This window comes from Poecile atricapillus, chromosome Z (assembly GCF_030490865.1).
Source record: "Poecile atricapillus isolate bPoeAtr1 chromosome Z, bPoeAtr1.hap1, whole genome shotgun sequence".
In the NCBI taxonomy this organism is placed as follows: Eukaryota; Metazoa; Chordata; class Aves; order Passeriformes; family Paridae; genus Poecile; species Poecile atricapillus.
This window is the reverse complement of record NC_081289.1, coordinates 17244476-17255445: the sequence shown is the minus strand read 5'-3', so window position 1 is coordinate 17255445 and position 10970 is coordinate 17244476. Positions and strand designations below refer to the sequence as shown.

The 10970-nt window shown below is 50.5% G+C and overlaps 1 long non-coding RNA gene across 3 annotated transcripts; it reads right to left on the bottom strand.

Annotated features, from left to right (window-relative positions):
- Positions 1-265: 265 nt before the first annotated feature.
- On the bottom strand, positions 266-9787 carry LOC131592614 (uncharacterized). 3 transcript variants are annotated; one of them, XR_009280681.1, is made up of 4 exons: positions 9319-9787; positions 3064-3619; positions 2332-2950; positions 266-1803 (listed from the first exon to the last, which is right to left on the bottom strand). It is a non-coding gene; the product is annotated as an uncharacterized LOC131592614 (long non-coding RNA). The 3 variants fall into 3 exon arrangements; XR_009280683.1 differs by having other exon boundaries at positions 3371-3619; positions 9319-9784; XR_009280682.1 differs by lacking the exon at positions 3064-3619 and having other exon boundaries at positions 9319-9778.
- Positions 9788-10970: the final 1183 nt, after the last annotated feature.

The following is a 10970-nucleotide window of genomic DNA, read 5'->3' as shown; positions in this document are numbered from 1 at the left end:
CTCTCCACCGCCACTTTCCCACCTCCCTATCCCCCTATATACCCCAACCCTTCCCCTCCACCCTCTTCTTGCTTCCCCCCTTCCCTGTCCCCCGGCTCCCTCCTGCTCTCTCTCCCTGCTCTCCTTCTCCCTCCCCAAATCCCCCCACCTGCCTTCAATCCTCCCCCTCCTTCCTCCACCCTGCTTTCCCCCCCAGCCCCCTCCCGTCCTGCCCTGCGCAGCCCGAACCCCCCCCCCCCCACCTGCCTTCTCTCCTTGTCGCCTCCCCCCTTTGCTCGCTGTTCCCGTTCTCCATTCCCCGCTCTCCTTCTTGCCCCGCAGCCGCGGAGCTCGGGCCGCCGGAGAACAAAGCCCAGAGGGCCGGAGCCCGGCGCCCGCGCCCCCGCTGGAGTCTCCGCTCGGGGCTGTTCACACACACCGGCGGCATTGCGGCTTCCACACATCGCACCGGGGGGCCCCGGGGGGCTGGGGTGGGCTTCCCCCCCTCCAGTCCCCGCCCCCTCCTCCGGTGCCCCTTCTCTGGACCGGGGGCCGGGAGGGATAGGGGGAAGCAGAGGGGGTCACATCACTGCAGTGTGAACAGACATAAAAATCGCCAGACAAACGAACAACCCCTCCCGTCCTGCCCCCCTACTCCACCCGGCTGCCGTTCCATTTCTGGCTGGAATTTGGGGGTGTCAGCACAGCCCCCCCCATAGTGTCCCCAGGGAGCTGGCACTGCCCACCATCCCTGACCAGGGTTTGGGGGCTCCAGCACAGCCCCCCCCCCAACATATCCCACTGCTTCCTCAAGTCCCCTTTAATCAGGATCATTTTTTGGGGAGGGGCACCCAAACCCAGCAGAATTTGCTTTAACCAGTTTTGGGGGATCTCCCCTCACCCCTCCTCACTGAATTCCTGCTGCCAAAACCCAGCCTGAGGCTCAGATCCCCATCCCTTCAATCCCTCTGAGGAATTGCACTTGGATTTCCCAATCCAGCAGGGCAGCAATGCTGTTCTCCTCATTGTGCATCTGGATTGCAGTAACTGCTTAAGAAATAATTCAAAGAAATTCAGTGAATGAGGAGATAAGGAAGAGCTGCCAGCTCCAACCAAGGGCTGCTCAAACCCCTTCTCAATTATTTGCTTTAATTAAGGAATGTAAATGAGCCAATCAAAACCACATTGATACAGTGTTATACTTTTTTATCAAGTTACAAGTACTACAGGATACAAAATAACCTTTTAAACACCAAAACTCTTCTAGGAGATGCACAGGGCAGGGCTGCACTGCACCCCCAAACTGAGAATTGGGAGAAGAAAATCCAGAGATTCTTGGGAGATTGGTGCAGCTTCTGCCAGCCAGAACAGTCCTTGGTCTGAACACAGAGCTGTGAATCCCAGGAACCTGGGACGACATCGATATCCTCCTGGGCCCTTTCATTAAAAGCAGATTTCCACAGAGAATTAATGAAATACAGAAAATTAAATGGAAATGGAAAGGAGCAGCTCCCCCAGCCCATCAGGCTGCAGCATCCAAAAGAAAATGAGCAAAGATTATGGATTGGGACCATCACCAATCCCAAATCCATGGTGTGGAATACCATGCTGCTTTGGTTTATAATCACCACTTCTCTTAGTGGACAAACCCTTCAGCTCTGCTTCCAATTCACCGAATTCCCAACCGTGGCCACTGAGATTCTGCTGCACCGGGATCCAGAAAAACACGCAGGGTATGGTCCCATGGGAATGCTGCCCGGGAAGTACATGGACCTAATTGGAATTCCCCAGATAAGTCCATTATGGATCCTGTTTCTATTTCTCCTGAAGGGAAAATTATAATAATAATTATTAAAAAAATTAAAAGGTCACATGTTACAAAAATACACCTATGTATCTATTCCACATATAAAATATTACATTTATAGAGATTCAGTTAAACAGTGAATTTGGCTGAAAGTTTCAAAACTAAGAGGGAAAACTGCTTGTCATCCTGAGACTTGTGCATGCTGTGGATAAGAAGTCCAGGTGTGTTGCTGAAGAGCTGAAATTGTTTTCATTTTTAGATTATCAGAGGAATGGGGAGATAGTGATGCCTGGTTTAGTTTTCCCTAAACACATCACAGACTTAAATAAACCAGAAATATCCACAAACAGCTCTGGGTCTTGCATCATGACTAAAAGGATTAGACTATTTTTATAGCTTTTAAAATAAAAGTAATTATTCAAGAGCAGTCCTAGAGGTCTTTCATCCAACCAAGACTTGTGGTTCCATGCAAAGATCAAACTCATGGGAAAACCCCACTCCAATAACTGAGTTTAAGCAGCAAAGAGAAATAATAAAATGCTGACCTTGATGGAGCTTGTCCAGCTCTTTGGAATCAGTGGTGATTGGGATACTCTCTGACCGTCATTGGCAGAGTTCTGTGGCTGTGGTGAAACCCTGGGAATCAGCTTGGCTGCATCAGCCTGAGGGAAAACCCGTCTGAGCAGTGCCAGGAGAGCTCCTGCCGTTCGTTAACCCCCCGTAATTAATATTTCCTGCCTTGTGGAGAGGTGCCTGTATCATTCTGTGCACATTTCACAGACCGTGCATGAGTTGGTACCTCTGAACAGAACTGAAATTCTGCTCCAAGAAAGCTCCAACATCCATTTTGTGTGTTTTATGGAAATATCCTCCACTTCAGTCCTGTCCTGGTGCATTTTGACTTTTCCCATCACAAGTTATGTCACACCTCCAATCACCTTTACTGCCCTTTGGAGACCTTCCAAATTTACCACAGTGCTTTCAGCCAGGACAAATAAACCTGTGGAATATCTTGGGTTAAAGTTCCTGAACATCCTTACTGGGATTCTGCCAGCTTTGGTTGATGCCTTTAATATTCAGCAGCTCCTTCTCTGCTGCATAAATCACGGCCTCCGCTGTGTGAAATCCAGCTTCTTCCCCATCATTGGCATCTATGCTACATTGCTGAGAGGGGGAAAAAGGACACTTGTTAGTATTTTTGGATTGTTTTGGGTTTGTTGTTTTGTTTTTTTCACAGAACACAAGTAAGAATTTAGCAAAGAAGTTTGCAGATTCACCTTGTTTTGAAGAGTTTAGGTTTGCTATTATGAGGGAATACTTCCCTCTGATTTTAGCAAGGCCCTGGCACAGGTTGTCCAGAGAAGCTGTGGCTGCCCCTGGATCCCTGGGAGTGTCCAAGGTCAGGCTGAACAGGGCTTGGAGCAAGCTGGGATAGTGGAAGTTGTCCCCGTGGCAGGGAGTGGAGCAGGATGAGCTTTTAAGGTCCCTTCTACCCCAAACCATTCCGGCATTCCACGGCTCCTGCCAGGAGCCCAGGGTAGGAGAAGGAGCTGAATGGGAGCACAAACTGGAGAGGTTTCTCACCACAGCTCAGCTGATTGCTGCTACTGAATCCCAGTTCTTGCAGTAAATCAATCCCAAGTGTTTGCTCCTCCATTCTGCCACAGCTCATCTCAAATACCACTGGATCTGGAGCATTTCAGTGGCCACGGCAGCTGCAGGTGCCACAGACAAGACCTTGGTGGGGACTTTTCCTTGTCAGCAATTTGCCAAGGGATCCATAGAACATCAATCCTGTTGTCTCCATTCATGGAACCAGTGGAGTTCTCAACCCTGCGAGACACAGAAGCAATAATATCCTGGCCCTTCCTCACTAGGACTTTCAAAATTAGGCAAGGTTTTGTGTGTCTGTTCAAATCACCTTCAAGGACAGTGATTAGGGAGAGGGGATTCCACCCCTCCTGAAATTCATCAGGATTTAGAAGTGGACACAAAATAAACATGAATGATTCCCATGCCCTACACCATGTACTCTTCTCACCAGCCTGCAACACTCCCCTCATGGGACAGAAAAGAGAAGGCACATTCAGATTAGTGTTAAACTGTTTCCTTCCTCTTTCCAGGTCAAACTGAGGAAGCACATCCAGAATCCTCACACTTTAAAGTTGGTGCATTTTCTGACTGGGCCACTGAAACAGGTAAATCTTATTCCCAAGTCTCACCAGTAACTCACTTTTATTTCTAGTTCACACTTACAAGCAGACAGATTGTGCAAATGGCTTAGAGAACTGTTCCCACTTGGCCACAGCTTTCTGAGGAACTTCCAGAAGAGATGCTGGTTGTTCCTGGCCTCTGATCCAATTTGCAGCTTGAAGTAAATACAAGAAACCCAGCATATATGAATCTTTCCACCCAATCAATAAAACCTTACCGTGAATAAAAGAGACAGCCAGCTGGGGTTCCCACTGGCAATCTGCCTGGTCTCACCTCCAGGCAAATACAGCTCAGTATTTGCATGGCAAATAGGAAGCACAAATCCCAACTTGGAAAAGGAGCCAGGAAGCACACAGGAATAGCAAGGTATTTTCCATTTTCTGAAGCGTCACCTTGTAAGGTCTCTAACAACAATTCATTTGTAGATCAGACCTTGCTTTGACTCCAAAAAATTCTCATGTGCCCCTGAACTGTCCAGTCTCCTTCAAAGACTTAGGCTGATGTGTCTTGAGATGACTGAGCTGATCCAAGGGTCAGCTTTGTCTTTGATTCCTGCTCCTCTGTGTGTCCCTGGTTTGACATTTTGACCGTTCCCTGCACGTTCTCTCCTCTTTGTGTGGTTTGTGTGCGACCCAGATCGTCAATAGCTGCGGTGGCCCCAAGCTGGCCTGCTCTGTCCCCAGCCCACTTCTAAAGACACCACTGATTTGCTCAGAGGACATCTGACACCCAAAGAGAGAAACCTCTGGGATTCCCTGAGGGAGATATGGACCAGATCCAGGAGACCTGCCATCTCCCCAGGCTCAGGGGATGCTTGGGTGCCCTGATTCTCCTGCTTCTCCCTGGCATGTCCTCGAAGACACATTCCTTGGGAATGTCACCTCATGTTCCCACTTTGTGTCCTAGAGCTGAGTGGCCCCAAGGCACAAAAATTCCCACCTCCATCCCCAAATTCCACAATGGCTGGGAACTACCCACAGAAATCCCTGTCAGAGCTCCTGGGAAAGGGACATCAGACATTTGCAAGAGGAGCTCAGTCCTGTGTCCCTGGGAATCCTCCCTTCCCTCTCCCTCCCCGTTTTCCAGAGAGATGGAGTTGCAGGGGATGCGGTGGTGTGCAACAAGCAGCTGGCTCAAAACTCCATTGGATCTGGTCCAGTTAAATACAGAAAGCAAACAAGGCTGGAAAAGGGCAGCAATAATCAGCCTCTCCTGATCCAAGGCAGCAGGACCCTACAATGAGCTCCAGGGATGCAGGCTTCCCTGAACATCCTGAGCAAAAGCTGCCAGGCCATCACTGATCTACCACCGTCCCTCTCCTCTGACTGGCTTTCCCCCTTCTTGGTAACACTGACCCCACGTCTGCCTTTCCAGCCCTCCTCAGCCAATGGATATCCTGACTGGAACCCCTCACTCCAGTGCGGCCAGACAGCTGAGCAGACACAGGCAGGGGATGCCTTTCATCAGAGCATCCTGCTGCATGGAAATAGGGAATGGATCCACACCCCCAGAGCTTTGGCTCCCACCTCAGAACCTTGTGAACCCATGGACAAATACAGTGACACTGGGAATCCTGGAGACAACTCCCTCCACTATTAATAACCACCAAGAGAAGATAAAGATCAGCCAAGGCATTATTCCATAAGCATTGTCTGCTGTTTATCCCCAGCAAGGAAAGGAATCCCAGGTGTTTTCCACCACAGGAGGCAAAAGTATTGACTGACTTCATCAGTCCATCCATAGGTCTTATTTCCCAACATCAGCCCACCAAAGTGACATTAAGGATGAGGTGCCAGAGATGCAGCACTGCACTTTGGCTCTCCATATGTGTAGAGATGTTGGAATCATGGAATCACAGAATGGACTGGATGGGAAGGACCTTTGAGATTATCCAGTTCCACCCTCTGCAATGGGCAGGGATACCTTCCACTATCCCAGCTTGCTCCAAGCTCTGTCCAGCCTGGCCTTGGACACTGCCAGGGATGGGGCAGCCACAGCTGCTCTGGGCAGCCTGTGCCAGGGCCTCAGCACCCTCACAGGGAACAATTTCTTCCTCAGATCCAATCTAAACCCACTCTCTGGCAGTGGGAAGCCATTGCCCCTTGTCCTCTTCCCCAAAGTCCCTCTCCAGCTCTCTTGGAACCCTTTAGGCATTGGAAAGGGCTCTCAGGGCTCTCCAGAGCCTTCTCTTCTTCAGGCTGAATGTTCCCAGATCTCCCAGCCTATCTGTGTAACAAAAGTGCCCCAGCTCTTGAAGCACTTCTTGGCCTCCTCTGGACTCCCTTGAGGCTCTCTCCATCCATCCTAAAGCCCCCACAGGCTGCACAGACAGAAGCTGCCTAAAGGAGGAATCTGCCATAAGGGAAAGGCACACACAAACCTCACCCCGTTGGAAACACAGGGCCAGGAAGAGCAGCCCGAGCTCCCAGTGCTGCTGGAAGACATTTCGGCTGAGGAAAGAGCTTTGTTTCACTGCAGACAGCAGCTCCCTCTTGGCTTAAGACACAACCAAAGGCAAACCCACTGAGGAGAGGCTGAATAAAACAATACATTCCAGTCCTGCCCACCTCTCTCCCAGGGAACTGACAGGGTGTCAGGATCAGACAACTCTTCTTAATGAGACCGAATTCTAGAAAATGGGGAAAAACCTCTCTCCTCTCTTCAGAAATCTTGGAAAGTTCACTTCCTGATCCAGAACCAACCAGGCTATCCCTTTGCCTCAGTTTATTTTTATTTTTTTTTCCAAAGAAAAGATGGACCTTTCAACTGCCTGAAAACTAATTTTCCATCACCAATTACTCTGTGGCACAAAACCTTCATGAAAGTACTTTTAGTTCAGAGGTTCCATCTGCTTCCTTGTTTACACAAGCTCACACTTCGGAAGTTGTCACATCTCCAAGTTCCATTGAACTCTTCCCAAACTCCAAATGAATCCTCTGCTGGAGGACACAGGAAGTTTTCAGCTTCTAATCTTTCAGAGTTGGAAGTCCAGACCAACAAAGCACTTGACCATCCAATTTTCTGTAGTCAGCTCTAGTCTGGTAAAAACCCTTCAAGCCAGGCTGTTTTTCCATGGTTTTCTGTTCTAATCTAAAAGATTTATAAGTTTTACGACAGAAGAGTTCAAATCCACAGCAAAGTACCTAGAATCCAATTACATGGGCAAAATAACTTATTTTTCTCATGTACCCCATCACAGGTCCTGGTGGGACCATCAAGTGGTACAGATGAAGGGTGGAGCAGAGAAAGAACCAGGATCATTTCTCTTCTCCAATTCCAATGTTCTCAATGGGGTCAGGAAAAATAAGAATTTAGTTTACATGAGAAGACTGGAGTCTGTTTCTAGTGGCTGACAGACAACACTCATAGGGAAACATTTCCACCTCTCTCAGCACAGGCCATAAACCATAAACAGCAGGATGGAATCTTGGAACAGAAATTATCAGGTGCTTTTTTCCATGGTGGCATCTCCCCAGACAGCAGCCAGTGTAAGCACAGCTCACAGGAGAGGAGAGGAGGATCTCTCTTCTCCTGGCATAGGTGTTGTCCCTGTTTCCCTGCCTTTCACATCCTCAACAGCAAATTTTCCTTATAGTTAACATGTAAGAAAAGAAAAATTCCAAGTAAATTGTTAATTTGTCAGGATGACAGCCCTGGGACAGACGTTTTTCCTGCTGTGCTCCTGCTTTTTTCAGAGTAGCCTGAACAAGTTTTCCAGCCAGGCGACCCCATCTTAGCACAAACAGCCACCCCTCAGTACTACAATTATTTACACCTCGGCTCGGCTGCAGAGAAGTGTCTGAAAGCCCAGCAGGAGCACAACCTTCAGCACAATCCTCCCCCCTGCACAGTCCAGGTGCACACAAAGCACACACCGGCCTCTAATTCCTCCTCCCTCCTGACTCAGTTACCTTCTGGAATGCCACAAAAGTAGGAATTCCAACCTAATTGGGATTTCCTCTCCCTCCCTGCCTTCAGGGCACTGCTGGACAAGGGCAGCCCCTGGCCTGCTGGATTCAGTTTGACTGCTCCAAGCTCTCCTCCACTGTGGAATTACAACTGAAATATTACACATACAGCAAACCCTTTTTGAATTAAGAAGATAACACTCCAGTCGGCTGGAGAAAAAAAAAAAAGTGAGATCTGCTATATTTCCCTAAGCCAGGCTACACAAAACAAAACAAATAAAAAAACCTTTTCAGTCTGGGTCAAAAAGAACCTTTCATTCCACTTTTTCACCATTTTCAACAATCTACCATATTAATTTTGCTTCTCTTCAAACAAAAAGCCAATTCAACTTTGAGAACCATATATTCTGGTGTCCCAAGCTAACACAATGCATTTCTCTTCCCCTGGTCCCCAAATTGATCTTAGAATAGAAACATCCAAACTCACTTTTCCTGGGAACCTGCAGAATTCTGTGTCAGCAGCTCAGCGTTGCCTGATGAAAAGCCTACACATCTCCAGTGGGTTCTGCCTGCTTGGATTTTCAAATCCCCTTCCCCCGGCTCCTCCCTGCCCTGGCACCTGGGGCAGTCGTTTCCACTGGGCATGACAGGGAGGGATTCACACCTCCTCTTTCCCTGAGCTGCCATGGGAGCCTTCGGGCCCTGCTGTGTCAGCCCCCCCAGAGCAGCATTTCCTTCCTTCCACCCCTCCAGAGCTGACTCACAGCCCCCGGGAATGGCCCTGACCAAACCCCACGGCTTTGGCTTGCTCGCTCGTTCCCAGCCCCAAGGGATTTCACTGAAACAAGGGCTGAAAGCCTTCCTCAGAAAGAGGGAGAACATTTAAGGGTGTCTAAGCAATCCCTCAGATCAATCCCTTTCTCTCCCTTACTTTTGCTCATCTCCAGCCTCACACGCAGCGCCCGCCTGGCTGGTTCCTTCATGCGCTTCCACAGAATTCCCAGCTGAAATGTGCAATGGAGATGTGGAATGTGGAGATCCACATCCCCCCTCACCCTGTGAGCGCTGTGGGGTCACAGAGCAGGACAGAGCACACCTGAAATGCTCAAAAACTGCTCAGCTTTGCTGCTTCAAGGACTTTCACACCCAGAGAACTGAGCGGTCCCAGATATAAACACCACATTTGATATAAATCTAATAAAAGATTTGATTCGGCTGCCAGCCTTACAGCTGGTTCCCACACAGTCACACGAGACTGCTGCCATTTCAGGACATGAACACCACCCACACCTCCCACCTCCTCTGCCCAGAGTCCATGCAGTACTGCCAGAGAGCTGCTGGGAGCTGGAACTCTCCTTGCTGCCCCTGCCTGGCAAACCCTGCCTCCAGCTGCAGCCCCGCAGCCCTCACCTCCTAGGAAAGAGGAGCTGCATCCTGCCGGGTGCTCCCAGCTCCGCACAACCCGTTTTCCCACGTCGGGAAACGTTATGAAAAATCGCGCTAAAAGACCTGGGTCGGCGCCGGCGTGGCGTTCAGGCAGCCGAAAGGACGGAGCATGTTCCTTCCAGGCCGCCATTTGTCCCATCCCCAAGGCGCATGCGCAAGATGCCGCCATCTTTGGAAGGCCGTAAAGAGGCGTGTCAAACCGCCATCTTTGGTGTGGCATAAAAAACGTGACTTCTGCCCTTCGTCGCCATCTTTGATTGTGGCGGAAGCCATTTCCGGTCAAGCCGCCATTTTTGGAGTGGCACGATTAAGGTCCCCCACTCCTCACAAAGGCGTCTGTCTTTCGGCTGCCTGAAATCCACCCCACCGCCCGACGCCGACCCAGCGCTTTCAGCGCGATTTTTCTCAGCGTTCCCGGTGTGGAGACACAGGTGGTGGCGTCAGCGGCGACGGGGACTGGCGGGAGCCGCGCCGGGAACATCAGGCAGAGTCAGAGACACCTCTGTCGCCGTCCCGCCATTTTGAGTGTGGCTCAGCCCCGACAGCCATCTGTGGTGCTCTGTCACGTGACTGTTATCACTTCCGCCATCTTGGGAGTGGCAAACTGCGGCTCCCTTTCCGCGCCGCCATGTTGAGAGTGGCACACGGGCTGCTCTCTCCAGCCTGTGGCCGCCCGGTGTCCCCGGGCCGTGTCGCGGTGCGGCCCGGCACAGCCGGCGCCACGCCTCTCGTTCTTCTCAGGCACCGCCCCGCACGGCGGACACTCCTTTTATCGCTATGGCCCCGCTCACGGCCGTGGCTGTTTGCGCTCGTAACTCTCCTTCACCCCTCCACTCTATTTACAGACATGGCCTCGCTCGGTCCTGGCTCTTGCCCTTCCCATGCTCGGCAGCCACGGAGGCCGCGGGTGTCCCGTGTCACCCAGCAGGGGCAGCAGGGACAGCAGGGGACAGCAGGGACAGCAGGGACAGCAGGGGACAGCAGGGGACAGCAGGGACAGCAGGGGACAGCAGGGACAGCAGGGGACAGCAGGGACAGCAGGGAGGGTCAGGGCACTGTGGCGGGGGCTGGCAGTGCCGGTCTCTGTCAGCAGGCAGCAGCAGCACCGCACAGCTCAGCCCAGGGCTGTTCGGACCGGGGAGAGAATGGAGGGACAAGGTGGGATAGAGCCCTTTCTATTTCCTTCAGCCCCATCAGCTTACGTTTTCAGGCACTTGCTTGTTTTATTCATTTATAAAAACGTTATGTCGTTATTTTCAAACTCAACAGATTTCTATTCAGAGTTTCTTACATTCCTGTATATAATATAGTAGATAGGGTTTATTTCGAAATGAATTTATATAAAAATTAGTATTATTTGTAAATATATATATATAAATGAAAACCTTGACAAGTTTTAGTATTCTTCACACACCCCCCTACCTCTGAATTTTCTGGCAGTTTGGGGTCCCTTTGGGGACCCCCCCATTCCGCACTCACCTGCTCCTCCAGCTGGCACTCCCAGGGACATTGGGGTGCCCCAAAGACATCAGAGCCCCTAAGTCCCCACTGTCTCCCCCAGCCTTTCTTCCTCATCCCCGAAGAAGGGTGAGTCAAAACAAGTCAAACTGCCCTGG